This window comes from Arachis hypogaea, chromosome 12, assembly GCF_003086295.3.
Source record: "Arachis hypogaea cultivar Tifrunner chromosome 12, arahy.Tifrunner.gnm2.J5K5, whole genome shotgun sequence".
In the NCBI taxonomy this organism is placed as follows: domain Eukaryota; kingdom Viridiplantae; phylum Streptophyta; class Magnoliopsida; order Fabales; family Fabaceae; genus Arachis; species Arachis hypogaea.
In genome coordinates this window covers 71,032,323-71,046,256 of record NC_092047.1, presented here as the reverse complement: position 1 = coordinate 71,046,256, position 13,934 = coordinate 71,032,323, and the positions used below count along the sequence as shown (strand labels likewise).

The following is a 13,934-nucleotide window of genomic DNA, read 5'->3' as shown; positions in this document are numbered from 1 at the left end:
CTCAAATCTTGATCAATAGCCCATTCCTTGGTCAATTGCTCATGAGAAGAGATGAATTATGGTCACTTATTATAGTACATGCATTTCCAAATTAAGTGTTGGTAGAATTATAGTCACCATATCCTTCCAACCCCAATTTGGTCCAACATGAGAAAGCGTTTCTAGCATGATCTCTTCATTCCCCTTCCAAGGTTCAGAAGAGATCCAAGTATGAATAGCTTCTTTCCCAAGATAACTATCCCATTGGATGAAGATTGAAAGCTTTCTAGTAAAATCAAGAGAAAAGATAGAAGAAGAATAATGAAAACTAATATTGATCCATCAAATTACAACAGAGCTCCCTAACCCAATAAAGGGGGTTTAGTTGTTCATAGCTCTGGAAATGGAAAACAAAGATGGAAGATACATTTTGAAAAATAAACTAGAAGTGTAGAGTAAAATACAAATAGTAGTTCTCAAATTTCCAACTCCCCAAAAAAAGCTCCTCATCTAATTCAAAACTATCCCTATATATACTACTCTTCTGATCTTCTAGTTGGTTCTTCAAGTCTTGGATATGGGCTTTTGGATCTTGAGTTTGAAGCAGTTATCCTCTTCAGTGGGCTTAGCTTTACTTGCTGAGAGAAAGTGTGAAGTAGGCAGGGTATTTAGCTCAGGACGTTAGTGGCGTTAACGTTAAGTGAGAGTGTGGGTTCGAGAACGTTAGTGACAATTACCTTTTTCACTAACGTTCCTAACCCAGGGATGATCTACGTTAACTTCAATGTTAGTGGCACCAACGTGACCACTAACGTTGCCTCTTGGTCCTTCACATACGTTATTGGGACTCACCTTTTCCAATAACGTTGAGAGTCCACTCTTCCCCCTACGTTAGAGTCCACGTTAACTTAGTTAACATGGCTCTTAATGTAGGCTTGCCAATCTTTCGAGAACGTTAGTGACACTTACCTTTGTCACTAACGTTCCAAGATGCCCCTACTTCCCACGTAAGAGTCCACGTTAACTAAGTTAACGTGGCTTCTAACGTGGTGATGATAGCCATCTCCAACGTTAGTGACAAAGATGAGTGTCACTAACGTTGGCTCATCATCCTTTCCTTCACGTTAACTTCCACGTTAACTAAGTTAACGTGGGAGTTAACGTGGCTCATAGTGGCTCATTGTGGCTCATTCCAACGTTAGTGACAAAGGTGAGTGTTACTAACGTTGGCGATTATTTGCTTTCTCCACGTTAGCTTCCACGTTAACTAAGTTAACGTGGGAGTTAACGTTGCTCAAAGTGGCTTAGTCCAACGTTAGTGACAAAGGTGAGTGTCACTAACGTTGGCCATTCTTTTGCTTCCCAACGTTAGAGTCCACGTTAACTAAGTTAACGTGGCCAATATGAGCTTGGTCCAACGTTAGTGACAAAGGTGAGTGTCACTAACGTTGGCTCCACTTTCTTCTTCCACGTTAGAGTTCACAACTTAGTTAACGTGACTCTTAACGTGGGCTATGATGGCTTCGAGGACGTTATTGGCGATTACTTTTCTCATTAACGTTGCAAGCTAGCTCCCATTCCACGTTAGTGGTCACGTTAGTTAGACTAACGTGGCTGCTAACATGGTTCTCTCTTGCTTCCTTTGTCCTGAAATCAAGCAATAAAGTGCATCAAAGTTCTAATCCAAATCATGAGACATGCATCGTCCAATTTGTCATTTAATTAATGTAAAATTCTCATGAAATCATATAAAATGCATTATGCTTGCTTGAATCAAGATGTAAGTGAAATTTTACCCAAAACTTGCTTATTTCCTAAGAAAATGCATGAAACTACCCTAAAACAGTAAAGAAAAGGTTAGTGAAACTGGCCAAAATGCCCTGGCATCACTCTCTCTTTGGATTCTCTTCTGTATTGCTTGGAAGAATACTAGGAGGGAGTTCAGTAATTTTTTTACTCAGCTGACCCACTTGTGCCTCCAAATTTCTAATGGAGGACCTTGTTTCAGTCATGAAACTTTGAGTGGTTTTAATTAGATCAGAGACTATAGTTGCTAAGTCAGAGTGGCTCTGCTTAGAATCCTCTGTCTGTTGCTGAGAAGATGATGGAAAAGTCTTCCTATTGCTAAACCTGTTTCTTCCACCATTACTGTTGTTGAAGCCTTGTTGAGGTCTCTGTTGATCCTTCCATGAGAGATTTAGATGATTTCTCCATGAAGGATTATAGGTGTTTCCATAGGGTTCTCCCATGTAATTCACCTCTTCCATTGTAGGGTTCTCAGGGTCATAAGCTTCTTCTTCAGAGGAAGCTTCCTTAGTACTGACTGATGCAGCTTGTATTCCAGATAGACTCTGAGAAATCATATTGACTTGTTGAGTCAATATTTTGTTCTGAGCCAGTATGGCATTCAGAGTATCAATCTCAAGAACTCCTTTCTTCTGATTTGTCCCATTATTCACAGGATTCCTTTTAGAGGTGTACATGAATTGGTTATTTGCAACCATTTCAATGAGTTTCTGAGCTTCTGCAGGCGTCTTCTTCAGATGAAGAGATCCTCCAGCAGAGCTGTCCAATGACATTTTGGATAGTTCAGAAAGACCATCATAGAAGATACCTATGATGCTCCATTCTGAAAGCATGTCAGAAGGACACCTTCTGATCAATTGCTTGTATCTTTCCCAAGCTTCATAGAGGGATTCACCTTCCTTCTGTCTGAAGGTTTGGACTTCCACTCTAAGCTTGCTCAATTTTTGAGGTGGAAAGAACTTTGCCAAGAAGGCATTAACTAGCTTTTCCCAAGAGTTCAGGCTTTCTTTAGGTTGTAAGTCCAACCATGTCCTAGCTCTGTCTCTTACACCAAAGAGGAAAAGCATAAGCTTGTAGACTTCGAGATCAACCCCATTAGTCTTGATAGTGTCACAGATTTGCAAGAATTCAGCTAAGAACTGATGAGGATCTTCCAATGGAAGTCCATGAAACTTGCAATTCTGTTGCATTAGAGAAACTAATTGAGGCTTAAGCTCAAAATTGTTTGCTCCAATGGCAGGGATAGAGATGCTTCTCCCATAGAAGTCAAGAGTAAGTGCAGTAAAGTCACCAAGCACCTTCCTTGCATTGTTGGTGTTTTCAGCTGCCATGGCTTCTTCTTGTTTGAAAATCTCTGTTAAGTCCTCTACAGAGAGTTGTACTTTAACTTCTCTTAGCTTTCTCTTCAAGGTCCTTTCGGGTTCAGGATCAGCCTCAACTAGAATGTCTTTGTCCTTACTCCTGCTCATATGAAAGAGAGAAGAAAAAAGTATGGAATCCTCTATATCACAGTATAGAGATTCCTTGAGGTATCAGAGGAAAAGAAGAATAGAAGGAGAAGGTAGATAGAAGAGAATTCAAACTTATCAGGAAGGATAGAGGTCAAATTGCACCTTGAGGAAGAGTGTTAGTCTCTTAAATAGAAGGATGTGAGAAGAGGAGAAGAATTTTCGAAATTAAATTAAAAGATTTTTAGAATAATAAAAAGAAATTTGAAAATTTGATTGAGATTTTCAAAAATTAAGATTGGGAAAGAAATTAAGTGCTTTTGAAAAAGATTTTGAAATTAGAAATCAAAAAGATATGATTGAAACTTAATTTTGAAAAAGATGTGATTGAAAAGATATGATTGAGAAGATATGATTGAAAATCAAATTAAAAAGAGAAAGTTTTAAAATTAAAGTTGATTACTTGACTAACAAGAAATTAGAAGATATGATTCTAGAATTAAAACTTTTGATCCTTTCTTAATAGGCAAGTAACAACTAGGAAATTTTGAATTAAATTATTAATTGTAGCAAGGATTTTCGAAAATAGTAATAAATAAAAAAGTTGAAAATAAATTAATTTTGAAAAGATATGATTGAAAAGATATGATTTGAAAAAGATTTGATTTTGAAGAATTATGAAAAATTGAAAAAAATTTGAATTAAAAACAAAATCTTCCCTCTTATGTCATCCTGGCGTTTAACGCCCAAAATGCTACCTTTTTGGGCGTTAAACGCCCAACTAGGGTACCTGGCTGGCGTTTAAACGCTAGATTTCCTTCTTCACTGGGTGTTTTGAACGCCCATCTTTTTCTGTGTAATTCCTCTGCTGAATGTTCTGAATCTTCAATTTTCTATGTTATTGACTTGAAAAGAAACAATTTTGAAAAATTTTTTTTTTTGAATTTTTAATGATGAGAAACAATAGAAATGCAACTAAGATCAAATAAACAATGCATGCAAGACACCAAACTTAGAAGTTTGTATACTAAGGACTATAACAATTTGAAAATGCATGTAAGAAACAACGAAAGACACAGAATAAGAGAAATTAAAGATCAAAGCACTGAAATCATCAAGAACAACTTGAAGATCAATGAAGAACATAATGCATATATTTAAAAAATGCAAGAAGAATAAAGACATGCAATTGACACCAAACTTAAAATTGATATTAGACTCAAACAAGAAACATAAAATATTTTTTATTTTTATGGTTTTATAAATTTTTTTTGTGATTTTTCGAAAATTTAGTGGAAAAGAAAATAAAGGGGTTCAAAATTTTTAATAAGAGTTCCAGGAATCATTGCAATGCTAGTCTAAGACTCCGGTCTAAGAATTAGACATGGCTTACTAGCCAGTGAAGCTTTCAATGAAAGCTCCGGTCCAAAACACTAGACATGGCCAATGGCCAGCCAAGCTTTAGCAGATCATTGCTAACAACATCAAAATTGATAGAAATCAACAAGCTCTTGTGATGATAAGTTGAAACCTTGGTCCAATAAGATTAGACATGGCTTCACAGCCAGCCAGACTTCAACAGATCATCATGAAACTCTAGAATTCATTCTTAAAAACTCTGAAGAACAAAATAGAAAATTTTTTTGTATTTTAAAAAAAAATTTCGAAAATAAAAAGTAAAATTACCTAATCTAAGCAACAAGATGTACCGTCAGTTGTCCAAACTCGAACAATCCCCGGCAACGGCGCCAAAAACTTCGTGCACGAAATTGTGATCATCAACAATGGCGTCAAAGACTTGGAGCTCTCAAACGTGAATCACACTTTGTCATAATTCCGCACAACTAACCAGCAAGTGCACTGAGTCGTCCAAGTAATACCTTACGTGAGTAAGGGTCGATCCCACGGAGACTGTCGGCTTGAAGCAAGCTATGGTCATCTTGTAAATCTCAGTCAGGCGGATTCAAATGGTTATGGAGGATTGATAATTAAAAGATGAATAAAACATAAAATAAAGATAGAGATAGAGATACTTATGTAATTCATTGGTAGGAATTTCAGATAAACGTATGAAGATGCTTTGTTCCTCCTGAACCTCTGCTTTCCTATTGCCTTCTTCTAATCATTCATATTCCTTTCCATGGAAAGCTTTATGTTGGGCATCACCGTTGTCAATGGCTACTTCCCATCCTCTCAGTGAAAATGTTCTACGCACTCTGTCACCGCACGGCTAATCATCTGTCGGTTCTCGATCATGTTGGAATAGGATCCATTGATCCTTTTACGTCTGTCACACACCCAACACTCGCGAGTTTGAAGCTCGTCACAGTCATCCCTTCCCAGATCCTACTCAGAATACCACAGACAAGGTTTAGACGTTCCGGATCTCAGGAATGGCCGCCAATAATTCTAGCATATACCACAAAGGTTCTAATCTTAGATTAGAAACCCAAGAGATACACATTCGAGCTTGTTTACATGTAGAACGGAAGTGGTTGTTAGGCACGCGTTCATAGGTGAGAATGGTGATGAGTGTCACATAATCATCACATTCATCATCTTCTTGTGTGCGAATGAATATCTTAGAGAAGAAGTATGCGTGAATTGAATAGAAAAATAGTAGTACTTTGCATTAATTCACGAAGAACAGCAGAGATCCACACCTTAATCTATGGTGTGTAGAAACTCCACCGTTGAAAATACAAAAGTGATAATGGTGGTCATTGGCTTCGGCCCCAGAGAGGGAACCTGAAGAACCAAGATGAAAATACAATAGTAAAAGGTTCTATTTATCGAAAACTAGTAGCCTAGGGTTTACAGAAATAAGTAATTAATGTAGAAATCTTCTTCCGGGCCCACTTGGTGTGTGCTTGGGCTGAGCATTGATACTTCCATGTGTAGAGACTTTTCTTGGAGTTAAACGCCAGCTTTTGTGCCAGTTTAGGCGTTTAACTCCAGCTTTTATGCCAGTTCTGGCGATTTGACGCCAGAATTTCTATGCTGACTTGGAACGCCGGTTTGGGCCATCAAATCTTGGACAAAGTATGAACTATTATATATTGCTGGAAAGCCCAGGATGTCTAATTTCCAACGCAATTAAGAGCGTGCCAATTGGGCTTCTTTAGCTCCAGAAAATCCATTTCGAGTGCAGAGAGGTCAGAATCCAACAGCATTTGCAGTCCTTTTTCAGCCTCTGAATCAGATTTTTGTTCAGGTCCTTCAATTTCAGCCAGAAAATACCTAAAATCACAGAAAAACACACAAACTCATAGTAAAGTCCAGAAAAGTGAATTTTAAATAAAAACTAACAGAAATATAATAAAAACGAACTAAAATATACTAAAAACATACTAAAAATAATGCCAAAAAGCGTATAAATTATCCGCTCATCTATTGCCTGTCAGGTAAATCCCATTATTATTTTTTAGATGGTTATACAGGCTATTTTCAAATCTATATAGCTCCTAAAGATCAGGAAAAGACTACTTTTACATGTCCTTTTGGCACTTATGCTTATAAGAGAATGCCGTTTGGCTTGTGCAATGCACCAGCTACTTTCCAAAGGTGTATGATGAGTCTTTTCTCTGACCTTATTGAGAATTGTATGGAGGTTTTTATGGATGATTTTAGCATTTATGGTGATTCATTCAGCCTTTGCTTGGATAGTTTATCTAGAGTATTAGATAGATGTGTCAGTACAAACCTTGTATTGAATTTTGAAAAATGTCACTTTATGGAAAAACAAGGGATTGTACTAGGACATGTTGTGTCTAATACTAGCATTTCTGTAGATCTAGCAAAGGTGGATGTTATTTCTAGTTTACCTTACCCCTCCTCTGTGAGGGAAGTCCGTTCGTTCCTTGGCCATGCAGATTTTTACCGGAGATTCATTAAGGACTTTAGTAAGGTAGCACTACCCTTATCCAGACTACTGCAGAAAGATATTGAGTTCGAGTTCAGTGAGGATTGCAAACAAGAGTTTGATAGACTGAAGACCGCCCTGACTCAAGCTCCAATTGTGAGAGGACCAGACTAGAGCTAGCCATTTGAAATCATGTGCGATGCTTCCAACCATGCAGTAGGAGCAGCGCTGGCTCAGCGTGAAGGTAAGGATCCTTTTGTAATTGCTTATGCGTCTAAGACTTTAGACACTGCTCAGTCTAATTACACTACTACTGAGAAAGAGCTTCTTGCTATTGTTTTTGCTCTGGATAAATTCCGAGCCTATTTACTTGGTGCCAAAGTAGTAGTGTACTTAGACCACGCAGCTCTAAAGTATTTATTAGCTAAAAAGGAATCCAAACCAAGGCTTATACGTTGGATACTGCTACTACAAGAATTTGATTTAGAAATTAAGGATAGGAGTGGTAACCAGAATCTAGTGGCAGACCACTTGAGTCGTCTTGAGCACATTAAGGATACCACCACTCCTATAAATGATAATTTCCCATTTGATAACCTGCAAGCAGTATCTGAAGTGGTCCCTTGGTATGCACCTGTAGCTAATTATCTAGTTAGCCGCACTTTTCCTCCAAACTTTACTAAGCATCAAAGAGACAAGCTGAAAAGCAAGTCCAAATATTATATATGGGATGACCCATATTTATGGAGATGTGGCACTGACCAGGTAATTAGACGGTGTGTGTCTCAATCAGAATTCTAGTCCATTTTAGAGGCATGCTACTCATCTGAGAGTGGAGGACATTTTGGGCCTCAAAGAACAGCTAGAAAAATTTTAGACTGTGGATTCTGGTGGCCTACCCTTTTTAAAGATGCTGCTAAATTTTGTAAATCTTGTTCCCTATGCCAAAGGTTTGGTAATATATCTAAGAGGGATGAGATGCCTCAACAGACTATGCTTTTCTGTGAAATTTTTTATGTTTGGGGCATTGACTTCATGGGTCCATTTCCAAATTCTAATGGTTATTTTTATATATTGTTAGCTGTAGATTACGTTTTTAAATAGGTGGAAGCAATTCCTACCCGCACTGATGATGCTAACACTGTTGTTTCCTTTGTTAGAAACCACATTATTTGTCGCTTTGGATAACCATGAGCAATCGTGAGCGATCAAGGCACCCATTTCTGTAACAGGAGACTAACAGGATTACTGAAGAAGCATGCGATAGTTCATAAAGTGGCAAAAACCTACCATCCCCAGATTAATGGGCAAGCTGAGGTATCTAACAGAGAGATAAAGAGTATATTGCAGAAGATAGTCAAACCTAATAGAAGAGACTGGAGCACCAGGCTACAAGATGCACTCTGGGCATACAGAACAGCATACAAGACACCCATTGGGATGAGCCCCTTCCACTTAGTTTATGGAAAAGCCTGTCACCTCCCAGTTGAGGTAGAGCACAAAGCCTTTTGGGTAGTAAAGGAGTGCAATATGGAATTTGAGAAGGCCGGAACTGAGAGGAAGTTGCAACTGCAAGAATTAGAAAGCCTTCGCCTAGAAGCTTATGAGAACTCAAGGCTGTACAAGAAAAAGATGAAGGCTGTGCATGATAAGCACATCAAGAGGAGAGAGTTCAAACCTGGGGACTTTGTCCTCTTTTACAACTCTAGACTGAGGCTTATGCCAAACAAGTTGAGATCAAGATGGGAAGGTCCATACAGAGTAGAGAAGGCTGAGCCATACAGAGTTTTCCACTTGAGTCATCCTTCAAGCTCTGAATTCATCAAAGTTAATGGACATCGCTTAAAGCTATATCATGGTGGGAAGGCAACAAAAACCAAGGAGCTAGAGATCTTCCTCTTGGAGGATGCACCCACAGCAGAAGACTGAGCTAGTGAAGTGTCCAACTTAAGGACGTTAAAGCAAAGTGCTGGGTGGGAGACAACCCACCATGGTATGATCGTTTCTTTCTTTTATTTCTTTATTTCCTTTCTCAATAAATCTTCTCAGTACTAGAGCATATAGTTTACATCTTCATTTGCATATTGCATAATAAAAAAAATAATAAAAAAAGGGGGGCACGCGACGCGACAGCGTCGCCGATGCGTCCGCGTCGCAGGTGAGTCAGAAAGAAAAATAAATCGAACAGAAAGTCACGCAAGAGCGTGGCTGGAGGCGTGCCTTTGGCACAAATCACCCCATGCAACCGCGTCGCTGACGTGTCCGCGTCATTTGGGTAAAATGCCTCCCACACGTCCGCGTCACCCATGCGGACGCGTGACCTGAAAATCGATGTAAGAAAGGGTGCATGGCTGAAAGTTATGCTGGTGTGGTGCTGTAGTGGTGCTAGGCGCACAAGCCTCACCACGCGAAGGCGTACCCTACGCGTCTACATCGTATTCCAAAATTGGCCACCCATGCGATCGCGTCCACCACGCGATCGTGTCACCCTGGAATTTGGCAACAATGAGTTTCGAACAGAGAGTTGTGCGAGCGTGAGGCTGCCCTCGCGCCACTGGCACAGAAAGAGTCACGCGTCCGCGTGAGCGATGCGACCGTGTCGATTCTTCTAAGCGCCTTCTTTGCGAATGCGTACCCCACACGTCCGTGTTGCTTGCGCCGCACAGCTTATCTTAATCTGCCAAAATATCTTATCTTTCTCTTCCCCAAATCCTACTTTTTCTTTTTTCCTCCTTATTTTTTTCTTCCCCTTTCTTCCTTCTTCCTTCTTTCTCACTTTTTACTTTCTCTCTCTCACCACCATTAACAAGGTTTTTCTTTTCTTCTTCCCTCCTTACTTTTCTATTCTTCTTCTTAATTTATGTTTTCTTCTTCTTTTTTTTCTTTTTACTTGCATTATCCATGTTTTCTTTTTCTTTTTTTTTCTTTTAATTGGTGTTGGAAATTTATTAGGGTCATTGTTTCTTATTATATGCTTGTGAATTGTTGTAAAATTGTTTGGCAATTATATATTAATTTTTAAGGGTTGCTTGCATGTTCAATTTATTATTTTCTTTATCTCATTTACCATGCATGCTATGTGTTTGTGAAAACGCCTATATGGCATTGTGCACTGTTTTTCGATATCTTTTATCCTACTCCTCTAAAATGCTTGCTTTTCACAAAAAACTTTCTTTTATTTTATTATTTAAATAGAATTGTCATTACAAACAGGTTATTAGTTTGAAAGGCTTGGTAATCTAACTTGGACATTGAATGCTTGATCTATGCTACTCATGCCTTTTCCTGCATACCAATAAACACCTTAATTTTATTGTCATCATATGCACTTGCTATATTTCCATTGATGAGTTTTCACATGTAGTCATGACCATGTGTTCACATCATTTATCTTTTAATGTTCATTAATTACCACCTTTCCCGTTCTCTTCCTTGCTCCAAACCTCGACATTTTAACATACTTTCTCTTTTCTTTCTTTTAGGATGGCCACCAAGAAAGGCAAGGAGAAAGCTACTCCCAAACCACCAGCAAGAAGAGGAACAAAGAGAGCATTAGTGGCTGAGCCATCTTCAACTGCAGTTAAGCCCTCAACAAAAAGAATTAAGAAGATTATCAAGGTTGATGAAAAAGAGAAAGCCTTCCCAGCAAAGGACACTGCGCGATTTTCCAATCGCTACTATGAGCAGATGTTCCCCATTCTGGCAGGAAGGAGTTACAACAATGAATACCTTCTTATCCTCCTGACCTGTATTGCTGAATTTGTTGAGCCGCAAATTGAACGAAGACAATGGGGTTTCCTACAGAGACAGCCACGGTAGGTTAATCTTTCCTGGGTAGTCGAGTTCTACTCTAATTTCCACCTGCCAACCCTGCAGTCTGTCTATGTCCGTCAGAAATAAGTCCCCATTACAGAAGAGGCCAATCAGCAAGCTCTAGATCTCCCCCCTACTCTTGAAGGGCTGGACGCATTTCAAGAAGCCTCACTCAAGCGCCAGACGTACCAATTTGACTGGGACGCTATTCTCAGAGTTATCGCACTACCTGACAGCAGATGGATCTACGGATACCATCGTTCCCATCCTAAGGGAATATCGGCTTCCGCACTTACCTCGGAGGCTCGCGTATGGGCACAGATTATGTCCCATTACATATTTCCGAGCACCCACGAGTCCTCCTTCACTGCAGACATGGCCGTTCTACTATGGTGCATCCTTACAGACCAGCCTCTAAACCTACCAAGACACATTCGGAATGCTATGGGACACGTACAAATTGCGGAAAACTTACCTTTTCCCGCCTTGGTTTCAGATCTCGTCTCAGCAGCCGGAGTCTCCTACAGAGCTGGAGACACCAAAGCCATGCTCCCACGGGATGATCAGTACGTCCCTAACGGAAAATATATTAGACTTCCAGCAGCCACTACAAGCCAGCCTACTAAACCGGCTAAAGACATTCCTCCTTCAACACCACAAGCACCTACAACAAATCAACTGCTCCATCAGATACTTAACAGGTTGGATCGGTAGGAACACAAAGCAAAGCTAAGAGAGCGCCGTAACAAGCGCCGATTCACATACCTCAAGGAGCTACTTAAAGGAAAATACAGAGACCCAGATACCCTGGACTCCACTTCCTTTACCAGCACAGGGAGTCATGACGGTCCCGACTGTGGAGATACTGCTACCAGCCCACCTTTGTTCCTGACAGATGGCACCGAGGACGGTGTAAAGCCTTAAGTGTGGGGAGGTCGGTCAGTACCTGACTTCCGGAGGTAATTTCTCTTCCCTAACACCAATAAAATAGGATATTTAGTTAGTTTTTCTTTTGTAGAATAGGATAAATTGCATAGTAATAGGTCAGTTGCATGCATGTCATACTTGATTGAAAAGATAATAAGTTTCTTCTAAAACTCTATTTTTAGAACAAAATTTCACTAATTTTAATCAAAACTTTTATGTTAAATTTGCTTGAAGTTGTATTTGGAACATGGTTTTTGAGCTAAAGAACACACAACATGTGAGACTCTGAGCCTAAATACATGGTTACATTATTTAACCATAATTATTTTATTCTTGTGTGTTCACTTCTCTATGATTGTAATCTATTTTTTGTTTCATCCTATATGTCCAATGTTTAATATATTTATATGCTTGCACATGACTGAGGCCATTAATTGTTTATCTCACTTATCCAAATTAAGCCTACCCCTTAAGTTACCTTTGTTACCCACTTTGAGCCTTTAAATCCCATTTGTTCTTTATTTTACCACATTACTAGCCTTAAGCGGAAAAACAATTATATATCCCAATTGAATCTTTAGTTAGCTTGAGATAGAATTGTGTGTTAATTGAGTATGGGAAGATTGTGGAGACAAAATATAATAAGGGAATGTGTCATGATAATATAATGGGAATTTGGGTACCTACTCATGTGAAACTATAAAAGAAAAAATTAAAAATTCTATATGCATTGATAAGCTGTGTTTATTTTTATTTAAAAAAATCCAAAAATATTCAATAAAAAAATAAGGGGACAAAATTACCCCAATGCTAAGTTAAAATTCAAGGATCAATGCATATATGATAAAATTAAAATAAAAGTTGATACATGAGTAAGGAATGTGAAAGGGAAATTTTGGGTAGCTAGGTATGAAATTTAAGTTATATAGAATATGTATGTGTGTTAGGTGAAAGGTTGGGTTAATTAAAGATTCAATTTATAAGCTTACTTAGCCATATATGTACCCTTACCCTTACCTTGGCCCCATTACAACCTTGAAAAGACCTCATGATGTTTGCATTGGTATATTAAATGTTGTTGATTGGTTAGGAGAAGAACAAAAATTAGAAAGTATGATTAGGGAAGGATAGAGTGATTACCCTATACAATAGAGAGACTAGAGCATACATACATCATCAATAAGGGTTCAATGCTTAAATTCTATGTTCCCTGCTTTCATGAGCTACATTCTTGCATTTTTATCTGTTGTTACTGTATAAGAATTGAATTAGTGGAATTTGATTTGTGATTGTCTTGAAGAGCTTACTTACTTTTAACTAAGTGGACAAGAATCATATAGTTGCATTCATATGTATATGTTGCATTGCATTGCATTGCATGAGTTTTACATGTTCCTACTCATTTATTTTATCTCCTTCAACTAAGCATGAGGACATGCTAATATCTAAGTGTGGGGAGGTTGATAAACCATTATTTTACGGTTTATATTGTGTTTAATTGTGTGGTTTTATCAAATATTTACCCACTTATTCATTAACTTAGCATGTATTTACAATTCCTTCCCAAAATTACTCCATGGTTGAAAACTTGCTTCCTAGAGACTTTTAATTATGTATTTTTATTATCCTTTATTCCATTCGATGCCGTGATCTATGTGTAAAGTGTTTCAGACTTTATAGGGCATGAATAACTTGGAGATTGGAAAGGAGGCTTGCAAAAATGGAAGGAACACAAGAAATGGAGGAGATGACCAGCGAGAAGTGACGCGGACGCATAACTCACGCGACCGCGCGAAATAGAGGAAATTGCAGTGACGCGCTCGCATGCCTGACGCGAATGCATGGATTGGAAACTGCACAAGTTGACGCGAATACATGGACGACCCGCACGCGTGGCCAGGCAAAACGCTGGATGACACGAATGCCTGGACGACGCGATCGCGTGACATGCGCGATCTGCAGAATCTGCAGAATTCGCTGGGGGCGATTTTGGGCCCTATTTTGACCCAGTTTCGGCCAAGAAAAACAGATTAGAGCCAGGGAACATGCAGAGACCAGGGAACAACATTCATTCCGTATAATTTTAGTTTTAGATTTGA

The 13,934-nt window shown here is 38.8% G+C and overlaps 1 non-coding gene across 1 annotated transcript; it reads left to right on the top strand.

Moving 5' to 3' along the window:
* The first annotated feature begins 2,612 nt into the window (after window positions 1–2,612).
* LOC112731324 (small nucleolar RNA R71) lies at window positions 2,613–2,720 on the top strand. Its single transcript, XR_003167107.1, has one exon. It is a non-coding gene; the product is annotated as a small nucleolar RNA R71 (small nucleolar RNA).
* The last annotated feature ends 11,214 nt before the right edge of the window (window positions 2,721–13,934 follow it).